Genomic DNA, 27107 nt, shown 5'->3' with positions numbered 1-27107 from the left:
TAAGGTCAACCATCCTTGCTCACATAGTCTTTTACTAGGCAATGTCCCACTAGCCAGATTCCTACTCCACACTGATGAGGGGCAAATACCCCGAAACGGCTGTCTGTGGATGGATACCATGTTTGGCATAGGTGGTCTCCTTGACTGGAGACTGCCCTTCCCGTGGTTGTTCCTTCCCGGTGAAAGACCTGGCTAGTTTCCTGCCAGCGTTGAGAAACATGTGATGGTGTCTCCGCAGGCCTTCTTGCTTTGAATATTTCCCAGGGGGCATTGCTCTAGAATCACTGCGTTGAGAAACACGTGATGGTGTCTCCGCAGTGGTGGATGTTGATCTCCCTAAGGTCAACCATCCTTGCTCACATAGTCTTTTACTAGGCAATGTCCCACTAGCCAGATTCCTACTCCACACTGATGAGGGGCAAATACCCCGAAACGGCTGTCTGTGGATGGATACCATGTTTGGCATAGGTGGTCTCCTTGACTGGAGACTGCCCTTCCCGTGGTTGTTCCTTCCCGGTGAAAGACCTGGCTAGTTTCCTGCCAGCGTTGAGAAACATGTGATGGTGTCTCCGCAGGCCTTCTTGCTTTGAATATTTCCCAGGGGGCATTGCTCTAGAATCACTGCGTTGAGAAACACGTGATGGTGTCTCCGCAGTGGTGGATGTTGATCTCCCTAAGGTCAACCATCCTTGCTCACATAGTCTTTTACTAGGCAATGTCCCACTAGCCAGATTCCTACTCCACACTGATGAGGGGCAAATACCCCGAAACGGCTGTCTGTGGATGGATACCATGTTTGGCATAGGTGGTCTCCTTGACTGGAGACTGCCCTTCCCGTGGTTGTTCCTTCCCGGTGAAAGACCTGGCTAGTTTCCTGCCAGCGTTGAGAAACATGTGATGGTGTCTCCGCAGGCCTTCTTGCTTTTAATTGTGTGTAATGACTCTATATAATATATAGGAATAGATCACTCTGTGTGTAATGACTTTATATAATATACTGTATAGGAATGGGTCCCTCTGTGTGTAATGACTCTATATAATATATATATATATATATAATATATATATATATATATTGTGTTTCCTCTTTTGTATTGAATTACTGAAATAAATTAACTTTTTGATGATATTCTAATTTATTGAGATTCACTTGTACTGTATATGTCTTTCTACAACATATCACTTTTATATCTATCTATCCATCCCTCTATCCATCTATCTATCTATCTATCCCTCCGTCTAATATCTATCTATCCTTCCCTCTATCCATCCATCTATCATCTTTCTTTCTATCTTTCTATCTATCTATCCCTCCATCTAATATCTATCTATCCCTCTATCGATCCCTCTATCTATCTATCCTTCCCTCTATCCATCCATCTATCATCTTTCTTTGTATCTTTCTATCTATCTATCCCTCCATCTAATATCTATCTATCCCTCTATCCATCCCTCTATCTATCTATCTATCTGTCTATCCATCTATCTATCTATCCATCTATCCCTCTATCCATCTATCCATCTATCTATCCCTCTATCTATCTATCTATCTATCTATCTATCTATCTATCTATCTATTTATCTATCTATCTATCTATCCCTCTATCTACCTATCTATCTATCTATCTATCCATCTATCTATCCCTCTATCCATCCCTCTATTTATCCCTCTATCTATCTATCTATCTATCCCTCTATCTATCTATCTATCTATCCCTCTATCTATCTATCTATCCCTCTATCTATCTATCTATCTATCTATCTATCTATCTATCTATCCCTCTATCTATCTATTTATCTATCTATCTATCCCTCTATCTATCTATCTATCTATCTATCTATCTATCTATCTATCTATTTATCTATCTATCTATCCCTCTATCTATCTATCTATCTATCTATCTATCCCTCTATCTATCTATCTATCTATCTATCCCTCTATCTATCTATCTATCTATCCCTCTATCTATCTATCTATCTATCTATTATCCATCTCTGCCACTTTAGTCTTCGGGGAATCGCATACATTCCTCCCATAGTCTTCGTTACATGAGAACAGTTTGCTTTTACCTTTTATCCTCTGGTTTTCTGCAGATTGTAAAATCTGATTATTTGCACATCATAATGATGTGGACATTCTCTTTTATATCACTGCTTTATAATAGTTATCTGTAAAACTCTGCTTTCAGGGTGATGAGAGGAAAACTCACAAACTAATCACGACCTTTAGTCAAGGATTATAAAGGTGAAGCTTGGCTGCAAACATAGCATCCCATATGGAGCGATGCCACTGCCAGGCCTGCGGGTGACGTAGCAGAACCAGTAGCTTTGGCTTCTGCTGCCATTGGTATTTATAATGACCGCTGTATTCCACAATACACCTAACTCCAGATCCCAGGGATTGTTATCGCAGCTCCTGGACGTCTCTGTTATCTCGACCTTTTCTAAAGTCACATATTATTTTTTTTCAGTAAAGCAGATATAACGTAAAAGAAAATGAATATTAAAACCTTAAACTGCCCACACCTTATATACAGTAAATATTGGCCAAATGCTTGTTCAGCCAACAGCTTTTCTTCCTGACACCCTCAAACACATGCATGATCAGTATGACTGAGCATACTTGTGTTTTCAAAATGGAGAGGGTAGTAAGTTGCAGGCAGACTAATCTTATCTTTCTTGAGAACAAGGGATCAGGCGTTGATATTCAACATGCCCAGTCCTCATCATCAGATAAAGCAGAGGAGTCTGTCAAGATCTCCGTCATGGAGAACAGAGGAACGCTCAGCCGAGCCGAGTGCGAGAGATGGGAGGATATAACTGTTGGCTGGACAGCTATATAACGTGTATGGCCAGCTTATCAAAATAATGGCTTTGCAGGGTTAATTCAGACCTTGTGTGGATTATGTCGGACTTCTGTGTTTTGGGGGTTAATAAATTGGTGAAAGAGGGTTTTTTTTGTATTTTATTTCAGATAAAGGATTTCTTTGGTCTTTGTTTTTATTTCTTTTCCCTTAAAGATTAGTAATGAGGGGGGGATCTCATACATGTCTGCCATTACTAATCTAGGGCTTAGTGGCAGCTGTGAGCTGTCCTTAACCCTTTATTACCCCGATTGCCACCACATCAGGGCAATCGGGAAAAGAAGGCTAAAGTTCCGGGATTGTTATATTTAATGGATGTGACAATCCTGGGTGGCTGCAGGCTACTATTTTTAGGCTGTGGGAACCCAAAAACTATGGGTCTCCCCAGCATGAGAATACCAGCCCCCAGCTGTCGGGTTTTATCATGGTTAGGTATCAAAATTGAGGGGGACCACACACTGTTTTTTTAAATTATTTAAATATTTTTTTAAAAAAGCAGCAATGGGTCCCTCTTATTTTGATACACAGCCAAGATAAGCGCACGGCTGGGGGCTGCAGCCTGTAGCCATATGCATTATTTTTACTGGGTATCATAATATGGGGGGACCTTACACCATTTTTTTTTTTTTAAATTACCCAAGTTGCCGGATCCAGATTGTTGCCTGGAGTTCCCAGGGAGCCATGGGCCCAGGGTCAGTGCTCGGGTACTTTTGGACTTTTACAGTCCGGGTGCACGCATCACTTGTTAAGACTGAGCATTTTGTTAGTCATGGAAAGAAAATCAGTGATGACCCTTGATATCACAAGCACTCACATGGCTGCCACATCAGCCTTCCAGTGTGATAAGTTGCACATGGTCGCTGTGAGCAATATAAAGGTGATAGTAGGATGTTGTAAATCAATTATAAATAATGAAATACAGATATTAATTGTTATATTTATCTGAATTGGTTGTAGGAGATATGAGTGTACTGTGTTGCTAGTCAGTATAGAATAAAAAAAGTATCCAAAGACTCCAGGGTATAATGAATGATAGTGATTTTATTTTCAATGCGTTTCGAAGTATCTCTAACTTCATCAGGACAACACACAACCACAGAAATTCTTTTTTCTACAACCAATTACTATGTTGGACTCCCCAACTTGTGAAGCAGTAGCTGGATTTATACATTGTGCCTATAAAGTGTTGTGCTTTCTCAAAACAATATCAGTTGAGCACTACCACATCACCATTTAACACTGTTCTCTGGATAACACACTATTGCACTTGTGTCCACCCCAACTTTCCATTAGTTCATCTGAATTGGAGTCACAATGTGACTGTAGAAAAGCGAGGGACAGGGGCTCCTATGCTGTCTCTCACACTAGGGGTCAATAGCCTATCCTTAATCTCAGAGTTAGCCCTAATGGTGGAGATGTCTAAGTCTCATGCCTAGCTATGCTATTGACCAGAGCTAATCTAATCACCCCCTCCCACCAGGGAAGGAAGGGGGAGGAGTGAGATGGAAACACAGATAAAGTCAGAAAGGGGGAAACCAAAACTCTGACACAAAGTAAACTCACAGGAACAAGTAATGAGAGTCACAGGAGAAAAGCAAGAGCAGGAAGGTAGCAAGACAAAGAAAACAATGGTTAACTCCACAGCAGAGCAACACGTACTACAACCAACACTTAAGTGTACTTTACACGCTGCGATATCGGTACCGATATCGCTAGCGAGCGTACCCACCCCCGTCGGTTGTGTGACACAGGCAAATCGCTGCCCGTGGTGAACAAGATCGCTAACACCCGTCACACGGACTTACCTGCCCTGTGATGTTGCTCTGGCCGGCGATCCGCCTCCTTTCTAAGGGGGCGGTTTGTGTGGCGTCACAGTAACGTCACATGGCAGCCGTCCAATAGCAGAGGAGGGGCGGAGATGAGCGGCCGGAACATGCCGCGCACCTCCTTCTTTCCTCATTGCTGGTGGACGGAGGTAAGGAGATGTTCGTCGCTCTTGCGGTGTCACACATAGCAATGTGTGCTGCCGCAGGAACGACGAACAACATCGCTACTTACCAGACAACGATTTTTGGTAAATGAACGACCTCTCATATACCAACATTTTTTGTCTCTTTAAGGTCGCTCCAGCCTGTCACACGCTGCGATGTCGCTAACGACGCCGGATGTGCGTCACAAACACCGTGACCCCGACAATATATCGTTAGCGATGTCGCAGAGTGTAAATGGCCCTTAAGTCTGGATTACAACACCTCACCAGACCAGCTTAGATAAACTATAGCTGGCAAAGAAGGAAGGATGACACCCTAAACTATGGTGGCTTCCGGTCTGGTATATAGGGAGTAATCTGGCTATTAGAGCATGGCCGGTACACAGCTGCATTCTCCTTTGTGCTGACATTTCTGCACCTGAACCCGGAAGATCCCCTCATTTACTCATGGTGCGGCCAATAATGATCAAGTTTACGCAATCAGTGAATATTAAAGATAAAGAATAGTATTATCATTGACCTTTATTCCTCTTTATCCCTATTACTGTAGAAGTTGTCCTCATGCCACCAAAACAACATTGGCCTATCAAGGTATGGACTCTGAAAGTGCCCTGTGATATCTGGCACCAAGTCATTAGCAGCAGATCGGGAAAATTTAGAGGTCAAGTCATAACCTTGAAATCTTTGTTATGTTCCTTAAACTATTCTGTAATAACTTTTGTAGCATGGCACAGTGTATTTTTCTGTTGAAGTTAGAATTACCATTGCCATGAAGGGTGTACATCGGTTTCTTCGAAAGCCTTGCTACTGCAGCTTCTTCTACTTGACACTGTCCTTCCTCTTGCTCTTTCCTTCTCTTTAGTTCATTAGCCAATTGAGGAATTTTCTTTCTTTTCATTTTTTTGTTCTGTATCTGTGTATAGATGACCAAGGTATTGATTGCCACCAAATCCAACATGTTGTAAATGACATGCATTGGCCATCTCCTCCATGCAGCCTTAGAGGTATATTTCGTGTCACTTGATCAACCACGTCCACTCCATACTTTGTGGAGTTATAGAAGGTTACAGTTTCTGGTTTCTTCTTTCCTTATATTGTCAGTGCTACATCAGAATTCAGTGTATTGAGAAGACTGACATTCTTCTTTTTATTCCTTTGGTGAACAGTCAAAATGCATTCTGCATTTCCAGTTGGTCGGAGAATGGTGGTAGAGTACATTTCATCGTTGCCCTTCTTCAACTCAACAGAGATTTCACGCCGAATCTTGTTTATTGTCCGCACCAATGATGTTTTATTCTCGTGGAGCTTCTTGGCAAGTTGAAGAGACACGAACAAGTTGTCTACAGTCACATTCCTTCCTTGGTATAGAACTCACTCCATGAGGTTGAGAACAACGAACTCTCTCAGTGGCTGTTTGTTCGGACGGGAATGGTCTTTCCCGAGGTATGGGAAGGCATTACAGACATACTTTGTTTCTACATCTGCAGGGCTCCAGAATTTGAGTCCATATTACAGGCATGATGTACAGGTTGATTTCTCATCAAAACGGAGGAATCTTAGAAGCTACCGAAATTTGCCCTCTCCTTCATGTCCTTGATGAATTTTGGTCACCAAGAATGTAACCAAAGATCATCCAGAGAGGTATTCTTTGCACAAAAAAGCACCCCGGGCGTACATGATGACAATCATCATGTCCAACTCTTCGAAATGACACTGTCCATTTGTTGTTTACTTCTTTTCAAGCATTTGAACCTGTGTTTCTTCTCATAAGATGAAACATCGATTAATCGAAAAGCAGAATGAATGCACCAATGACAGAATCATCAACTCGGTGACAGGCGTGTGTAGTAGGACCTCGCCACTCTTTTAGGATATTCACAGCAGATCTCCTTCCTGACAATGATGAGTTGGCATCTATGAGCTCCCATTTGGTTCCATGTTTTACAACCATCTTCACAAATGAGATATCAGGGTAAGCCTGTGTAACGCTTGCGGCCGGTGTAGGGGGATTAGTGGACTCACTGGACCACAAGGGGGACCAGGGCTCACCCTTTAGTGGGAGGGGCTTAACTAAGCGCACACTACAAGGCAGATGCCAGGTACCACTTCCAGGACAGTGACTGGTACTGTGGCAGCTGAGCCCCAGGACAGGAGATGGACTTCGGCACAGAAGCAGGCAGGTAGAGGCTGGATGGCTGAGGCAGACCGGCCAGCGGGTACTGACAGGTGTGGTGGTCACGGCAGGGACAGATAGGTATGGGAAAGCAGACTCAGGTACAGGTGACACAGGGATAAAGGGACCTAACAAATAGCTAGAGAGACAGGACACTGACTAACTAAAGGTGTTAAGCAGGCACCTCCCTAAAGGCCCAGATGCATTTCCTGGAAATAGTGCATCTGCCCTTTAAGAGGAGGGCTGGTGGGTGCATGTGCCCTAAGCCCACTCCCGGTAGACCTGGGGTGCATACACATGCCCCGGAAGGGGAAGGAGGCAGCAGTACATGTGGATGGCTGGGGAACTGCGGAGGAGAACATGACCTGGCCGGGGCGGTGAGTGAGTCGGTGTCCCCACAAGGACGCCGGCGCTACAGCCTGCTGAGATGGTTGAGGCAAAGATTGTGGTAGATCAGGATCCATATTCATTTCTAAACACAACTCCTCCTGACTTGCACCTTCATCTTCACTTGTTTGCGGCACAAAATCACCATCTGAATCAGATACATCACTTTCTGATTCAACATCCAAATTTTCCAGAAAAGACAAAACCTTTTCCCTAGAGATATGAAGTTGATGAGACATGATTGAAGAAGTCTGTCAAAACCAGATTACAAAGTCTAAATGATAAACTGAACACAATGAGAGCTAAGACAAGTTTAGACCTACCACAGCAAGTGTCAACACGCCCTGCGGCCTGAAGCATCATACAGTAACATTCAAAGGAGAAATTTCACTGGGGTCAAATTGACCCTTCCCACTGTTCTAGGTAAATCACACAAAATACCAATGAAAAAAATATACAGTATATTTTGTAAATTGCAATACATGTTGAAAAGACAACAATAAATAAGTAAAAGTCACAGAACTTGGAGGAAAATAGTAAAAAAACGAAGAAATTATTGAAGAAAAAATAAAGCCAATGGGTCATTATGACTCCTTTACGTAGCTCTAGTCATCCAGATGAATGCCAGGATCCAATACTTCCTAGCAGAACATGATATTTCCGCAGCTAGCTGCCTTCTTCTCCTACTGCATTCTGGTGTATAGCTTTCCCAGGGATGAACATGACTTATCAGACCAGGACAGGGCAAGGACGAAGGGTAGGTGAAGGAAGGCGACCATTTAGGGTTCTAAATTAGCTAAATATATATATTTTGGGTCCACAGTGGTTAGTTATATGTACTGTATATATATGGCCTAAGTGACTAACCATTTATTTGGGTGACACGTTATAGAATAACTTTGTAAGGCAAATGTGTATTTAGAGATGACACATGGGGCAATTGTTATTGAGGGGCATATATATATGTACTAGAAGGTGGCCCAATTCTAACGTATCGGGTCGTATAGAATGTGTATGTGTCACGCTTCCCGGTCCCCTGGTCCCGTCCTCCGGTTCCCGTGGCCTGCTCCCCGCTCCCCGGCGGCGTCCCCTGCTTACCACTCCGGTCCCGGTCTCCTCTTCCCCGCCTGCAGCCTCCATGCGTCCAGCTCCCCGCTCCCGGCGCTCCTCTGCGACATGGGACTTCCAGCCGGGCGCTCCTGCTTCCTCCTCACCGCTTCCTGGACTGGCTTCTGGCACACGGGCCTCGCGCATGCGCATTAGGGCGCGCGGTCATTGACCCTTTCTTAAAGGGCCAGCACCCAGAAACAGGATATTGCATAGACAGGTACAGGGTATATAAGGTTTCTCTTTCCTGGTGGGCGGGGCCTGTTCTACGTGTTTAGCAAGCTAGTGTTCAGGTCCCCGTATTGCTTTGCTCTGTGCTTTGCCTTGTATTAACCCTGTCCTGTCTCGTAGAGCCTATCCTGCCACGCCAGTCGCTCCGAACCAATTCCATCCCTGGACCCTGACGGTGACTTCGGCGGATGTTCCACCCCCTCTGCAGCTCCGCCAGTCTCCAGTCTCTGGCTCCGTTCGGTGACCCGTTCCATCGCTCAGCAGGTTCCGGATCCCGCCTGATCCTATATCCCGGCCTCGGACCCTGAGCCTCGTCACTCGGACTACCGTCCAGAACTCCGTGGGTTCAGCATCATCCACCTTTCCTGCTTCTCTACGGACTGTCCAGCTACCTATAGTGCTCCGGCTGCCGTGCATCAGGACCCTCTGGCGGGTTGACCAGCTTGGCTGCCTTCTCAGGGGAAATCGGTGTACGGTCCAGTGTTTCCACCACCCGGACGTAACAGTATGTAGGTTAGCAGATTGAATAATAAGGTAATGAATGGACTGGATGGGTTAGGTTTAATTTAGCATTCTTACAATTGTTTATTGGTTTTAAAATGACAAACAACAGAAGGAACAGTTTTAATAGATGAGTCTAATGTTTAATGATGTCCATGGCTTGTAATGAAAGAAGGCCATGATGAGTGTAAAGTAAAAATATTTTTGTACACCACATTTTGTGTGAAGACCTTGTCACTATCTGTAAGTAACTTTCCTTGTAAAGGGATGTCAACGACTTGCACTTTGACGTTGGATCTCATTGTCACTCTTGAAAACACAACGTGCAGTTGTCCATGGCCATAAACTGGTTCCCATCATGGTATAGTCTCCATCCTTGTATGGCCCCCATCCTGGTATGTGGACTGATGATGTGATGTGGCCCAATGCTGGTATGTGCCCCCATCGTGGTGCAGCCACCATCCTGACATGTGCCCCCATCCTACGGGGTAATGTGTGTGGGGGCGGAGTGCGGGTGGGGTGGAGCCGAGCAGGGCCATGGCGCTGAGGACGTCAGTGCTGGGGACTGCATCGCTGGGGACAGGTGACTATATGTGTGTGTGTGTTCAGTGTATACATGTGGAGGGCGGAGTGCGGAGAGGCGGAGCCGAGCGGGGTAATGTGTGCGGGGGGCGAAGTGCGGGAAGGTGGAGCCGAGCAGGGCCATGGCGCTGAGGACGTCAGTGCTGGGGACTACATGGCTGGGGACAGGTGACTATTCGTGTGTGTGTGTGTATACATGCGGAGGGCAGAGTGCGGGGGAGTGGAGCCGAGTGGGGTAATGTGTGCGAGGGGCGGAGTCGAGCGGTGGGTATGTGTCAACTGGGTTGCCGGTGTGGGCTCCCGGGGGTGCAGCACTCACCGGGGAGTCGAGGCTCCTTGTGGGTGCGGGGAAAAGTGTTGGGCGTCGTCCTGTCAGCCCGTAGTTCGGGCTGTTCAGTTAGCTGAGCCATTGGTCGCAGGCTCTTTAGCCCGCACGGTGTGGTGACGGTTGTCACTGTAATGACGTCATTTTGGAGCAAGACAGACAGACAGACAGAATAAAGGCTACTTTACACACTGCGATATCGGTCCCGATATCGCTAGTGTGGGTATCCGCACCCATCTGTTGCGCGACACGGGCAAATCGCTGCCCGTGCCGCACAACATCGCCCAGAGCCGTCACACATACTTACCTGTCCGGCGACGTCGCTGTGACCGGCGAACCGCCTCCTTTCTAAGGGGGCGGTCCGTGCGGCGTCACAGCGACGTCACTGAAACGTCACTGAACCGCCGCCCAATCGCAGCGGAGGGGCGGAGATGAGCGGGACGTAACATCCCGCCCACCTCCTTCCTTCCGCATAGCGGCCGGGAGGCAGGTAGGGAGAGCTTCCTCGCTCCTGCGGCATCACACGCAGCGATGTGTGCTGCCGCAGGAACGACGAACAACCTCGTTACTGCTAAAGTAACGATAATTGAGAATGGACCCCCGTGTCGCCGATTAGCGATTTTGCACTGTTTTGCAACGATGCAAAATCGCTTATCGGTGTCACACGCAACGGCATCGCTAATGCGGCCGGATGTGCGTCACAAAATCCGTGACCCTAACGACTCCGCATTAGCGATGTCGCAGCGTGTAAAGCCCGCTTAAGGCAATTATATATATATATAGATACAGTAATACCATGACTTACAAGTTTAATTTGCTCTGTGACCAAGCTCTTAACTCAGATTGCTTTTATGTCAAATTAAATTTCCCTTTTACAATTAATTGAAATGCTACTAATCCATTCCAGCCCCTACGTATGACCCCCCAACCTGCTGCATGGCCCCTCATCTTGGTACAGTGTCTCTTATCCTGGTACATGGCCACCCATTCTGGTAAATATTATCACTCATTCTGGTACATGGCCCCCATCCTGGGACATGGCCCCCATCCTGGTAAATATGATCCCCCATTCAGGTACATGGCTCCCATCTTGTTACATATAATCCCCCATTCTGGTACATGGCCCCAATCTTGGTACATGACGTCCATCCTGGTACATGGCCCCCCATGCTGGTACATATACTCCCCCATTCTGGTACATGGCCCCCATCCTGGTACATTGCCCCCATCATGCCACACACTTAAAAAAAACTATTATACTCTGCCTCCCTCTGATTCCCTGCAGCACAGCATTCTCATCTCATGCAGTCAGCTGATCAGTGTGTGAGAGCTGCAGATTTTGATGCATTTTTTGCCAGGATGTGTAGATTGGGTGCAAGAATATGGTGTACAAATTTCAGCACCAAATCTGCATCTCTTGGCAAAAAAAATGCACAGAAATGGTTTTGACGCAGTTGCAAATTTGGTGCTGAAATCTGGTGATTCCAACAGCCGGATCCCTATGTCTCCCGGTTTGGGGACATTCAGGAGACCTCAATACAGACTAGATAGCCAGCTGATCTGGCCAACCTTTGTCTAATACCAGATCAGTCCACCTCCTAAACAGAATCTTCCATGACATGACACACATAAGTAATTGCTGAATTGTGATCAGGGACCCTGGTAAACAGATCGAGATCTTCTGGGGGTGCAGTAAATAAGTAATATCTGTAGTATGAAATGAGGTTATAATTTATTTCTAGAACTCATCCACATTTATCCAGCTATATGACCCTGGAACTACAGATTGGCTATGTACACATGGTGAAGAATGGAGAAGCAAATCCGCTGCAGAATATCAACTGTTACGTGTGGATTTGCACATGTTTTGGGGCTGTTTACTCTGGTGCTAATATTCATACTTTCAGTATGGAATCCGTACTAACAATATATATAATGCCGACTTAAAAAATCGCGGTACCATCACTTATGCGTTTGTTTATTTTTTTTTAATGGCAACCTAATTCCCGTGGATCATTGTCAGATTTTGTGGATGCGTGAACTTGATCATCTTTTCTTTTTACACGACCTGAAACATTCCAACGCATCCTTCCTGGAAACGTGATTTAGTATGAAAACAGAAATGTTCACGCTTCATAGTGGCACTTTTATTACTAGTCTTTAAAATCACGTTGTTTGTACAGGATGTCACATAAAAAATAGTCGGAAATGACAAGTAGTGTTTTACACATCAAACTATCAGAATCCGGCAGCCATTGTGCTCAGTACGGTACGGTTAGGTTGTCACAAGATCAGTGGCAGAACTTGAAACTCATGGGCCCCCAACTATCACAGGTGTGTAATAGTATCAGTCAAATAAGCCAAAAGGCTTTTGGGACCTCCTAAGTGCCTGGACCCATGTGCTGCTGCAATCCTTGCACCCCCACCCTACTCATGACCCGAGATCACCTACTTACCCATCTGCCTATCAAATTAGGGAAACCACTTGGTACTGCTGTTGCAAATAAATGTAGTCTTGTTGTTTTAGGCTTGAATCTGGAATTACATGGTGAATATGTTTGCTATTTATAGACAGGTATACTTTGCATATCTACCAGCTGCACTGAAAACGATGGGCATGCCACGGGGCATACAAACGTGCACAAGTATTCACTGTATTCTTCCATCAGTGGAATCATTAGCAATAGTATGTTTTATAAAGCCAAACAAATTATAAGCTTAAAGGGAACCTGTCACCAGATTTGGCGACTATTACCTGCAACCACCATCAGTGAGCCTTTATATACAGCATTCTAGAATACTGTATATAAGAGCCCAGGCCGCTCTGTATAATGTAAAAAGCACTTTTATTATACTTACCTAGGGGGCGGTCCAGTCCGATGGGTGTCGCTGCTCTCTGGTCTGGTGCCTGCTCTCTGCGGTGATTGCAGCTTTCTTTCTTCTGAGGCCCGTGTGCATAACGCGTCCTACGTCATCCCCACTGGCCGACATTGCGGTCCTGCACAGGTACATTTTGATCTGCCCTGCTCAGGGCAGATCAAAGTATTTTAGTGCGCATGCGCGGGCGGTCTTAAACCTTTCCTCGCAACGACGTATTATAGTACTTTGATTTGCCTTCAGCAGGGTAGTTCAAAGTGCGCCTGCAAAGGACCGCAATGCCGGCCTGTGTGGATGACGTAGGACACGTCATCCATACTGGGCTGGGTAGAAGGAGGATAGAGATCACAGCAGAGAGGAGGCGCCGGACCGGAGAGCAGCGACACCCATTGGACCAGACCACCCCATGTGAGTATAATAAAGGCTGTTTTTATGCTATAGAGAGCGGCCTGAGCTCTTATATACAGTATTCTAGAATGCTGTATAGAAGGGCCCACTGGTGGTGGCCACAACTTATAGGGGACAAATCTGGTTCCCTTTAAAGGGGTTGTCTGGTGAAGATAACATCACTTATCACTAGGATCGGTAAAGGTATGACCACATATTTATCCCCGTTAGAACAGAGCGTCCGTGCTCATGCTCAACTGTGACTCCGTTTATCCTCTGTGGGTTTGAATGAAAAACCTCAGCAGCCTCATAGGGAATGAGTGGAGTGGTAATCAGACATTGTCCTTGCTGTTCCATTCTAACAGGGATAAAAGTGCCCCATTGAGGAAATAAGTGCCCCGCTATGACAATCAATCCAGGTCATCACAGCTGGACCCCACTATTCTGAGGATAGATGAAACCATTTTCAATGGAGAACATCATTAAGTCGTTCACATTAATACCATTAACAATATTGATCGTTATGAAGACAACCCAAAAGAGACAAGTTAAGTTTGTCACTTAAAGGGGCATCAATATAGTTGGAATCATCCCACACATAGTGAAGGTTTCCATTTTTAGGGTACAGTTGGGAATACATGGATTAATATCAGACAAATCTGACTATTTCATCAGGGAATCCTGGCTCTCCCCCAAAAGATGATGTCAGGAGAAAAGAGCTATCAGGCATGTCACATTTCAATATCCGATTCTTATATTGCCAAGGTAGATAAGTCGGCGCCAGAGGTGTCTGACAGTGGTTTACTCCTTTCTATGCAAGCAGAACACGTGTCTGCTCAGTAAAGTTGAACGTGCATGTTTATAGGGTACAAATGAGCATACAGATTTGTTATACCCTGGTCCAGCATCCGCTTCGATATTTCCTGACATACCGACCAGATCAGTTCGAATTTCCTCAGTCGGAACTCAAATTCCAGCATCCTGGGTGTCTCTTGCAATTACTCATGAGATGACATGTCACGTAAGACCTAGCACCTGGGCACCCTGAGTGACTCTTATGATTACTAGACCCATGCCATAATGTCGCGGGGGCATAGGGACCTTTCACACTGCGTTCTGATCGCCGTTCAATGGTCATGTCGGGGCTTCCGTCTGAAACCCTCACAAAACAGGTTTCGAACGTATGTACCGACGGGCCATTGACTATAATGCAACTTCCTCAGCCAGTAGATTGCATCTGGGCGTCCGTCTCTAGTAAGTGTATACTGCCAAAAATGGTGCACGACAGAGCACAAGGTGACTCCATCTGCACCATTGTAGTCAGTGGCCCAATCGGCACATACGTCTGAAACCCGTTTTGCAGGGGGTTAGTACAGAAACCCCGATGGGACTACTGAATGGAGATCGGAACGCAGTGTGAAAGGCCCCTTAGTAATTGCAAGAGGTGCTCAGGATGCATTAACAGGCTGGCTGAGGAAGTTTGCATTGCCCTTTTCTGTTGGCCACAGAGTACCAAAGTGGATGCTGGATCAGGGTAGTGCAGATCTTTTTGCTCACTACTAATGTAGATGTGGCGCCCCTGACCTGGTCAGGCACCACTGAGTACTGCACCCATGCTGGGGACAGTACAATACAGGTAATCCAGAAGGCTGACCGAGGTGTGACTACACAGGCGCATAGTGATTAGGTCTCACACATGTACCTTTGAGAGGACCCCTGGGGATCCCAGGAGGGGGAAAAGCCTTCACCTCCACTGGAATAGTGGAGGGGGCCAAAAGCCTCCATCTCCTCTCAAGGGGTGTGGTAAGGGAGCCTGGTTGCTAGGTGGCGTAGGCAAGAACAGGAGAGGAGGAGCAGTGAGCCGGTTCAGTGCAGTGCAGAGTCCAGGGAGCTCCGAGAGGAGCAGACCCTACCCCTGGGGCTGTTGCAGTCTGACAGCGTCCGCGCAGTGGCTACCGACGGGGGAGAACGGTCACCTAGGAGTGCTACCCGAAACCCATCTCCAGCTAAAGAGAGAGCACAGAGTGGGAAGTAAGGAGACTGCTAGGGAGAACCAGGCCCAAACGGGCGGCAGATCCCGGAGCGGGGATAGATCCACCTTTCCTTGCTAAACCTGCCGGTGTGGGGCCCTCAAAGCCCACACCACAACACCTAAAAGCCGCAGCCACGTAGCCACAGTTAGGGCCCATAGTTCACAGGAGGCAAGTAGCTGGAGTGATCTGGCCCAGGCAACAAGCAAACGGCAAACGAAGGGGAGAGAGGCTTCAGCAACTTCCCTGGGTGACCCCCATAGGGACTAAAAGTCGGGGTTACCCCAAACCACCAAGGGCTAAGGAAGGCGAGTTGGTAGTCACCATCAACAGTCAGCCTGAAGGATACCTGGTTCCAGCCTGGTTCATCCCAGCTACGCCCGGGTTACTCACCCTGCCATCTAAAGTGAGTAAAATCCCTGAAAGACATTCTGCTTGTGTGGAGTTATTCTGCGCCTTGTGGTTCTACACATCTACACAGGGCCCTGGGGCTTGCCTCACTCTCAGGAGGCTACTACATCCGACTGCACCCACCATCAGCCCCAGGTATCCCTTAATCTGCAGTGGCGGTCCCCACTGACCGCAATACTGAGAGTGGCGTCACGACAAATAGAAGATTTCCTACCAGTGACAAGATCCAGCCGAGTGGAGTCCCTGAAGGTAATGCACCGACACAACACCTGTGGGGCTTCACATAGAGACATATCTTTTGGCCAAACGAGTCTACATGACCAACTTCAGTACAACATAATTGCACCTAGACAACTCAGAACTACATACGTTAGGATTAGGATATGATAGTATTATCCCTTTGTGAATTATGTAAGATGGTCAATGGTAAAATTCTGGAAGGGAGATATTTTTCACTGAGGTTATAAGCTTCAGTGATGTGAAACCCAGAAATAAAGCTCCAGCATGGTAGGTACTGAGAGTGTTAATCGGCAATGACAAGGGATGGGTTTTTTGTGAACAGTCAAAGAGATGGGTGGATTGACTATTCACATATCTCCACCCTAGGGTGTGGTCCAGAAGGTAAAATAAAGGATTCTTAATCTATTAGGTGTTATGTGTATGGAGGTTGCAGACCTCCAGAGTCGGGCTCTTGTTGCAAAGGGTGAACGCAAAATCTGAGCAGGCGATATATAGAGTTTTAGTGTGTTGTTTTGTTTTCTTTATGGCAGAAAGACTGTTTCTGTTTTGTTCCGTCTGCTTTATGAAGTTAAATATGTGTATGGAGGTAGCAGACCTCCAGAGCTAGGCTCTTGTTACAAAGCGTGAACCCTAAATCTGATCGGACGATCCCCGCAGATATATGGACTATTAGTGCATTGTTTTATTTTCTTTATGCCAGAAAGACTGTTTTTGTTTTGTTTTGTTCTGTCTGGTTTATGACGTTAAATAAACCGGCTGAAATATAAATAGAAAATGTTCTTGTCTACGTCATGAAGCAGCTGAGTGAGTCGGTCTACTACAATTAGTATTTTGGATCAATATCAAAAATGTAAAAAAAACAACAGAAATGACTGGATCTCTACAACTCAAAAGCACATTCTTGAGGATTAGACCAGGGAACCCATGCATGATCTAATCACGATCAGAGCTGAATGAGCGAAGACCTTTCCCTACAACCTTTTTTTCTAAGAGTGTGCACTGCCCTTACAAATGGGCCTTTGTGAGATTTGACCCCCATATCGTGTTGAGGTAAGGAAAAATAAGTTACAAAACTGATTCTGCACAGAAAAGGGTTAAACAGGAGGCCACCTGAAGGTTACGTAACCTCTACCTGGCACTGCTGAATGAGCGAGGTGACATTGGGATTGCCACATTCACATTCCGCAGCCTCTGCGTTGACGGCACGTTCAGGGGCTCTCAATAATGGATCAGGAATTTAAACCCATTCACATGTAAGGCCTGGTGTGACTAAACCTCTAATTAGGTTTGGCTTGTTGGCATTTTTTGTTCCATGCATTTTTCTCGATTGTTGTGATGAATGGCCATTATTCAGAGCAGCGTCTACTGACATGTTAGACAGTGAAGTGTATATTATCCTGATGAGTAGCCAAACACAATAATAGCGCTGCACACTGATATTAGGGAACCGCTGTAACCGAATCCTGACAACCCCTGACAATCTAAAGTATCGCCTGTAACAACAACCAGATAACTTCAGGCAGGGGTCAAAATACCTTAGAGACAGTCACACTGTGCGGTGCCTATGAGTTCACTACGAAGAATTGGGCAATGTGGGTAAAGGCCGCTTTACACACTGCGATTTCGGTACCGATATCGCCAGCGTGCGTACCCGTCCCCATCGGTTGTGCGACACAGGCAAATCTCTGCCCGTGTCGCACAACATCGCCCGGACCCGTCACACTACTTACCTTCCCTGCGACGTCGCTGTGACCGGCGAACCGCCTCCTTTCTAAGGGGGCGGTTCGTTCAGCGTCACAGCGACGTCACAGCAGCGTCACTGAACCGCCGCCCAATAGAAGCGGAGGGGCGGAGATGAGCGGGATGAACATCCCGCCCACCTCCTTCCTTCCGCATAGCGGCCGGGAGGCAGGTAAGGAGAGCTTCCTCGTTCCTGCGGTGTCACACGGAGCGATGTGTGCTGCTGCAGGAATGAGGAACAACTTTGTTACTGCAGCAGCAACGATATTTGAGAATGGACCCCCATGTCACCGATGAGTGATTTTGCATGTTCTTGCGACGATGCAAAATCGCTCATAGGTGTCACACGCAACGGCATCGCTACAGCGGCCGGATGTGCGTCACAAAATCCGTGACCCCAACGAGATCGCTGTAGCGATCTCGTAGCGTGTAAAGCCCCCTTAAGTCCTATCTTCCATACTACTGAGTGGATGGACACACAGGAAAGCTGTCCTTTCCAGAAAAATTATCATCAAAGTTTTAGATTTTTGCCATGGGGCCCTCTTTGAATGCCTGTACTGAATGCACTTAGGCAAATTATCAAGATCCACTGCTGTCAGCATCTTGCGCAACAGCCAACCAAATGTGCTCAATGGGAGACAAGTCCGGAGATGCTGCAGGCAATGGTAATGCTTTTAGGTCATGCAGGTAGATCACAATAGCACGAGGCAAGCAATATGTGGCCTGGCATTGTCTTTGTGAGGAGCTGACTGAGGACTAAAGACTGTTGGACCAATGGACGCAGAGTGAAGTCCACGGCTCTAAAGGATGTGGACTGTTTCCATCACGGAGTGTTGGTAACGTCGATCTCATTGTTGTTCTCATTGTTTTGTTTTGTTAGATATTTTCTTAATTGTCTACTTGTCAGTTTAAGGTACACAGAAGACCAGGCACGAGATTGGTAATTAGAGTAAAACAATCATTCCATTACTCTCATTAGTGTCACAGAGTCCTCAATTAAGCCATTGTTTTCCTAGCTACTAGTCCTATTATGTGGATTGGGATAGAAGACTCAGTGGAGCCTTAGGAAAATACCTCCACCAATGCACAGGTAGCATTAAGGGGGTGTTTTCCCTGGGGGCCAGGCTTGAACCCAGGGGCGGTGGGGCATTATTGCCGTCTGGAGCTGGATATACATGCTATGGTCATGGTAGCCGTCTTTTTGGAGGAGTATAGACTGACTACAAACCATGCTGGCGAGAGATACAAAAGTTATGGACCAACACAAAAATTGGGAGACAGTGAGTATCACCTGATATGGGGGCACCGGTCCTGGTTTGTGATCTCATGAACTGGGGGCATCTCCTATTGGCCACCTACCAGGAGTTGCTGTAAGACACCCCACATCATGATCCCAGGAGTAGGGTGGATGTGACATCCCCTTATGAAACCCTCTTTATGGCGTTAGAAACATTGTCTCCAGACCAATCTCTGGCTATCATTGCATCTAGGACAAAAGCGGGACTCATCGTTGAAGAGGATAGACTGCCATGCCAGCCTCCATTGTAGTCTTTTTCTCCACCATAATAGCCTTGAAGATCAGTGGCGTGAAGTCAATGAAGAGGCCTTCACAAGTGACCATCACATGTAGATATATTTATGATATTCATCTATATTACAAAGACGGAAGTGAAATTTTAGGTATGTTACAACTTTTAGTGATTCATAGGGAATGTTACTTTGGAAGATCCTTTTCTTCCCACTACTAAATTATGACTAGTTCCTTACATTATAGTCCCCATTACATTACTGAGCATTGTGTCTCAAAGTCAAACCCTGTGAATCTTCACAATCCAGGTTCAATTGGACTCAAAGAGTTCAACCCTGCTATGACGCGCAAGATGCATCCTGAAAAAGATTGGTGAGATATCTTCCCCCCAGTCATGAGAATGAGTTAGAACCCATTTATGAGTTGATCGGTTCTTGTTTACCCAATTACTTGAGCTGACCAAAACTATATGGGGAAGAACGATTGTTAATACAATGGTTCTGTCCTCATACAGCATCATGTTATCAGCAGGACATCCCCGGTTTACATGATGACTTTTATGTCCGAATAAACAATCATACCACCCAACAAATGAACATTTTGCTCATTCTTGGACTGATTGGCAAAATATTTACATGGGCTGAGAAACAGGAACGAGCATTTGTTATCCAACATTGGCTTGTGTAAAAGAGCCTATAACATGAATGCAGTTACAGAGTAGCAAAGAAGACTTTGTGCTCCAATAATGGTTGGCATACCTACTTTATGACAACCCCATGGCGTCAGTATCCCACGCCTCAAAAAGCCATACGAATGGGAACCATGGAACCTATCTAGACAGATGTTCAAATGTTCTATCCCTCTGTTGAAAACTATAGTTGATCTAGTGGGTCAAAAGATCCATTTGTGACTCCATGAACCCTGAAGAACCACTAGTCAGCTAGAATAGTTCACCATAGACATCCTTGTTCCCTCCATGTTAGTGGTGTGAGCCCCGGGAATGCACTAAACCTTTGTAATGCCAAAGCTAGACAGAAACCTTTCAAGAGGCACCACATGACAGGACCACAAATAGAGCACACAATCCCATCATGGGAATCTCATAATGGTCAAAGTCATGACATAAACTTTAACTCTGTAGCTCGAGGAGAATGAAAACCAGAATTTAAGTGGTTCCAATGGGTAAGAAATGGGCAGATAAAAGTTTGATGGAGGCCACAGAAAAAAAGAACTGATGAAATTCCCATCTTACATCAGGGACCTGGACCTGACCCATTCCTGCAATCACCTGGTTGAGCACATTCTTCTCAATCAAGTCTCCCAAAATATATCTATTTCATATAAAGTTGTCCCTGTTGTTCTCAAGTCAGCATGATGTAAGCAAGGGCGAAAGTCATTTCGAAGCTGGGACTACTTGGTTTGGATTTCACCAAGCTTGGGCTTTCTAGGCCTTTTACATGTGTGTAGCACACACCGATGGTGAGCGGGAGTGGATCCACTGGACCACAGGGGGAACCCAGGCTTACTCTTTCATGGGATGTAGAAGCCGCGAGGCAGTACGCCAGGTGCCACTCCCAGGGCAGTAATCGGGACGATGGCAGCTGAATTGTGCAGGGGGATAGCAGGACAGGTGGACACAGTACTAGACAGGACGGATACTGGCAGGACAAACAGGGCAGAACATGAGGCACAGTCTGAATGGGGAAAGACTGGACAGGCAAGGGCAGATAAGGAACTTCCGGCACAAGGTGCGCATGCCTCCTCATAAAGGGACAGGAAACCCTGCACAGCATGAGCAAAACCTAGGCAGGAGCTATGGACCAACACACACGTCGTTATCCGCTGGGGGAACGAGCCGGGTACCACACAACATGTGGACAATAATGAAGGGACGCAGATGACCACGTGACACGTGGATGGTTATGAGGGGAGGCAAGCCGAGAACCACGCAACATGTTGACAGCCATGCAGGTAAGCAGATGACCGCACAGTGCCAGCGTGCTAAGGAAGCCGGCAATACAATGAGCCAATCTGGACCATTATATGACCATTTACTTTACCGGTTCATACTGCCAACATTGTCCGCGCACAAATGATCAATAATACAACATTCTGTGTGCGTAGAATATCACAATTTCATCACCACATTACCTCTTTAGACAAGACAATGCGCTGCCTAGAACAATGAGTTTTATGTGTGGACAAAAAACATCACCCTCGATGAAAAAAACGTTTTGTCTGGTTTAGACAGAGAGATAGTTAAGAACGCTCGTTTCCCGATTATTGTCTCATCGGCATGGGCCAGTGTCAGTCCATAACCTCCAATGAAGACACTATCTTTATTAGTTCAGGTTCACACAAGGTGAGGGCTTTCCCGTTCTTAACTATAATCATAAAAAGCCATTTTCTATTGTTTTACTGCAAGAGAAAAACTACTAGAAAATCTCTTCTAGTGAAGGGGCATGTACAGTATCAATGCAAAAAAAATAGTTGTATTTTTTACATATTTGTTGCTATTGAACTGAAAGGAGAAGAGTAGAAAAACCCAAACATTACAGCTTTAAAGCATGCGGCGTATTTAAAGGGGTAGTGCTATAAACATCACATCACCTTTCTATAGGAGAGAGGATAAATGAGTGATCAACCTCTAAATCCTGTTCCAAAATACACCTCAAAATTACAGTTTTCAATAATATCACATATGAATTAGGAATCAATGCAACATAATACAATAGCCTCAAAATTGCATAAAAAATGGCCATTTTTGTTATTCCATTTTTTGGGGGTATACCGTAGTGTTATTTCATATTTTTAAGTTAATCTCACATTAAAGGGGCTATCAGGGGAAACAGAATCCACAGAATAGGTGATAATTTACTGATCGGTGGGGGTATGACCACAGGGACGGGCACTGATTGGCAGATTGGGGAATTTTTATCCCCAATGGGGAACTTTTATACTTGGTAAAAAATGGAGCTGCCCGACCGCCGATCCATTCATTCTCTATAAGGCTGCTTTCGCACATCCGGTTTTTGCTTAGCGGCACAATACAGTGCTCTGCAGAAGAAACGCAACCGTTTTTTTTTGCCACCGGTTGCGTTTTTTCCCGCATAGACTTGCATTAGCGCCGTATTGTGCCGCATGGCCTTGCGTTACGTCCGGTTTTTGCCGGATGCGGCATATTTAGCCCATCGGCGGCCGGATGTTCGGAACGTTGCCTGGCACGTTTTTTTGTGCGGCGAAAAAAACGCATCGCGCCAGATCCGGCGCGATGCGGCGCGATTTACAATGCAAGTTTATGGACACTGGATGCAACGTCCTGCGGCAAAAGCTGCATCCGGCCGCCGGATGCAGTTTTTTGCACTGCGCATGCTCAGTATCAAGCCGCATCCATCAAAAAACGGACGGGCCGCATGGAAAAACTTATGCAACGGATCCGTTTTTTTCGCCGCATCCGTTGCATATGTTTTTGAGCCGGATTGAGCCGCACTGCAAAAACCGGATGTGTGCAAGCAGCTTAAGGCAGAGTTCACATGTCTTATAATTATCCATTAGAACAGATTCTGCAGAGATCTGTTGGCAAAATGATTTCTGCTGGATCCTTTTTTTTTTACTTGGGACTGTATGGAGAACAGATCCGTTAATGGATTGCTATTTATGTTCAATTTGAAATGGATTCTGTAAGAAAAAAACAGATCCATTACAACTGCAAGAATAATAGTAATCCTTTAACGGATCCATTCTGCATAGACTCCAATGTTAAAAAAAAAACGGATCCAGCAGACATCAGTTATTTAACAACGGACAAAAAAGTTTGCAAAACTTTTTTGCCAACAGATCTCCGCTAGATCCGTTCTAATGAATGATTACAGGACATGTGAACTCAGCCTAATCCTTCCCATTTACTTTTATTGTAAAATATTGATTGTCTTTGTAGTGGAAGACACCAGTACAATAGATGTTACTTCTTTTAACCATTTGGCGTCTTTTGAAAACGTCAGCATTTAAAAGAATTTCAAAAGCTTGAACATATGACTAAAGGCCCGTTACACGCTACGATATATCGGGCGATATGTGGTCGGGGTCACGTCGTTAGTGACACACATCCGGCATCGTTTGACATATTGTAGCGTGTGACAGCTACGAGCGACTGTTAACGAGCAAAAATACTCACCTTATCATTGCTCGTTGACAAGTCGTTCATTTTCAAAATATCGGTCACATTCCTGGATGCCGGTTGTTCTATCGTTCCTGAAGCAGCACACATTGCTCCGTGTGACACCCCGGGAACGACGAACACAGCTTATCTGCGTCCTGCCGACAATGCGGAAGGAAGGAGGTGGGTGGGATGTTTACGTCCCGCTCATCTCTGCCCCTCTGCTTCTATTGGCCGGCGGCTGTGTGACGTCGCTGTGACGCCGAACGTCCCTCCCCCTTCAGGAAGTGGATGTTTGCCGCCCACAGAGAGGTCGTTTGGAAGGTAAGTGCCTGTGACAGGGGTGACCGACTTTGTGCGACACAGGCAACAAATTGCCCGTGACGCACAAACGATGGGGGCGGGTGCGATCGCACATTCGATCGCATGATAAATCGACACGTGTATCGGGGCCTTTAGACTGCTGGAAAAAGCTCAACTACACAGGGACTATGTGGCCCTGATCCATTCCCGCCATGACTACTGTAATTCTCTATTATTTGGCCTCCCCCTACAGAGACTTTCATCTCTACAGACTACAGTCCATCCTTAATGCAACAGCCAGGGTCACATATCTGGCTAACCATTGCTCAGATGCTTCCTTTCAGTGCCAGTCATTGCACTGCCTGCCCATCTATCTTAGGATCCAATTTAAATTGCTTATTACCCACAATGCTCTCCACAGTGTGGCACCCCCCTACATCTCCACCCTCCTCTCTGTCTATCAGCCTACCTGTTCTCTACGCTCCGCAAACGACTTTTGACTAACATCCACACTAATCTGAACCTCCCACTCCCAGCAAAAGGACTTCTCCTGAGCTGCACGAATCCTCTGGAATGCTCTACCCCAGGAAACCAGGACAGCTTCAGATGCTCCCTAAAAACACATCTTCTTAGGGTGGCCTATCACCTATCCTAATCGAAGTCAATTCATATATATCCCCTCCACTATTTCTCAGAACATAATTCTCCGTCAAACTCCATTGTACCCAAAAGCATCACAAAGATTGGCTGATGACCGGCTCATGCAGCCTTTATCATTCCCCCATTTCTTTGAGAAGGCTGGACCATTATTGTAAATAAGAACCTGTACCTTGTGTCACTTTCCACCTCACCCCATTGTAGATTATAAGCTCTTACGACCAGGGTTGCCATTATTTTTGCACTAAATATTGTATTTTATTTAACTGTTACTTATGTTTGTTTGTATATGACCCTCCTGAATTGTAAAGCACTGTGGAATATGTTGGTGCTATAGAAATAAAGATTAGTATTATTATTATTGAATGAATGAAGTGGCGTTCGTGCATGCGCCCTACCGATCCATTCTAATGGGGATATTCGGCGCAGGTCCCTTCGGTCGTACCCCCACCGGTTTATACGTTATTGCCTATCCTGTTTATACGTTATTGCCTATCCTGTTGATAGGCTAAAATTTGTTTTCATTGGACAACCTCGTTAATAATGATATAATGTTGGCATTCAGATAAAACACATTTTTAGCCCCCAGATACCTCCTTTAGCCCCCAGATACCCTCTTTAGCCCCCAGATACCCTCTTTATCCTCCAGATACCCTCCTTTCGCCCCCAGATACCCTCTTTATCCCCCAGATACCCTCTTTAGCCCCCAGATACCCTCTTTATCCCCCAGATACCCTCTTTATTGCCCTCTGTCTCCATCTCCTCCATTCCTATATGCTTTGCAGTGACTTTCAGGCACTTATCATACCATTCTTTAACACCGATGCCAGTCCTTACTATCACCTTACGAAACAACCTGCCAAAGCTTTCAGAGATGAACACAACAGAAACAGCACGGGGCACAGGTAGTGCCAGGCTCGCTCTCATGTTTCTCCCAGTCCTGCCAAGGGGCCCATTAAGGAGCAGATAAAGCAAGTGACAACCTCTTCCCCACCACTGCTTTTAAAGGTACATTACTTATTTCTTCCATTTACTGCACCTTAATCAGTTAATTAATAGTGTCCTCGAGGTGTCCTGTCATTCTTTGACCCATCGGATATATCTGCGATATATTTACAAACATTGCTAATAAACACATATGTGGAGTCGTAGACATTTTCGAGCCTAATTTCATTAAATCGTTGCATTCTACAACAAAAGGGGTCTCTTTAAATAAAGATGATAGACAGGTACTTACCGTCCAAACTTTGCTTTGTTCTGTGTCTTTATACACTATCCTTTAAATTCCAATGTTGCCCAAAAAATAAAAAGTTGTTCCCGGTGGTGCAGGGTGTCCCTTTTTTTTGCTGTCACTTTGTCTAGGTATCACTAAACTGTCTCTGGTCTTGGTCTGATGGCAGGTGAATGTTTCACTGTGCACAAACAGAGGTGGAGCTAAACCAGAAGGACAGGTCTAGTGATCCAGGGAGGGGACGCCCATGTGTCAGCCCTGTCCTGGGCCTGTGACTAGACAAGAGAATATGTGTGTGACGCCGGGAGCATGAATACATTGTTTCCACTTCGCTGTTCGTTAAGAAACAATGTTTGCATAATGAAGCTTACCGGCAGACATACCCCGGTGATCACCTAACCCCTGAAGAAAAGTTGTTGCAAAGTATAAAAGCGGAATATCTCATACTTTGTACACTACGTCCTCGGGTGACGCGAGCCCTTCATGTCAATCATCGCACTGGGTAACATGTTGCGTTACATACGTCATGGCAATGATTCCGAAAAGAAAGCGATGCTTTATCTGAATGTCACACATAATAATAATAATAATAATAATAATAATAATATTTACTCACTTATATAGCACTATCATTTCCACAGCGCTTTACATACTTCAGCCTCACAGTCCCCATTGGGGCTCACAATCTCCATTTCCTATCACTATGTCTTTGGAGTGTGGGAGGGAACCCACACAAACACGGGGAGAACATACATACTAAAAGGGAAGAAAAATATTTAAAAAAAGGAAGTGCTAGGAACATAATTAAATCCACCCTCATTTAGCGACAATCAATGCATCAATTGTTGTCATAGGTTTTGAAGATAACCTCTTAAAGGGAATCTGTCAGCAGGTTTTTGCTACCTCATCTGATGTAGGCAAAGAGATCCTGAATCCAATGATGTATGACTTAGATTACTGGCTGCAGCCGTTCTGACAAAATCAGAATGTGTAGATTTAGCAAGGCAGCAGAGCTGAGAGAGCTATCTCTATAGCGAGTGTACATTGACAGTGAGGTGTCAATCAGAGGAAGGGGCATACCAGACTGCCGTGCAAGTGACATTGTCTCTATTATGTATACCCCTTTTAATATGTAAAGCACCATGGAATTAATGGTGCTCTAATAAAAATAATAATAATAATAATTAATAATAATAATTGTTGTCCACCAGTGATGTGTCCTTCATCTTAAACAAACATAGCAAATAAATAACAGATCGGACTGTTACAAGACAGGCATTCCTGGATTTTATGTTAACCCTTGCAGCATGCTGTCTTCTGCTTATGTGGCGCCCCTGAGCCTTCAGGCACCACAGGGTACTGCACCTCCATTAGGGTGTAGTACTTA

At 45.5% G+C, this 27107-nt stretch overlaps 1 protein-coding gene across 1 annotated transcript in view; it reads right to left on the bottom strand.

Annotated features, from left to right (window-relative positions):
- The window catches only part of EPS8L2 (EPS8 signaling adaptor L2), a 186566-nt gene extending 160675 nt beyond the window's left edge, over positions 1-25891 (bottom strand). Inside the window, exon 1 of the mRNA XM_075326874.1 lies at positions 25727-25891. The gene's annotated coding sequence lies outside the window, so the exon portion shown is untranslated. The remainder of the gene's footprint in view (positions 1-25726) is intronic.
- Positions 25892-27107: the final 1216 nt, after the last annotated feature.

Source organism: Anomaloglossus baeobatrachus, chromosome 10 (assembly GCF_048569485.1).
Source record: "Anomaloglossus baeobatrachus isolate aAnoBae1 chromosome 10, aAnoBae1.hap1, whole genome shotgun sequence".
In the NCBI taxonomy this organism is placed as follows: Eukaryota; Metazoa; Chordata; class Amphibia; order Anura; family Aromobatidae; genus Anomaloglossus; species Anomaloglossus baeobatrachus.
Note: the sequence above shows the minus strand (reverse complement) of the source record. Positions and strands in the feature narration are given on the sequence as shown.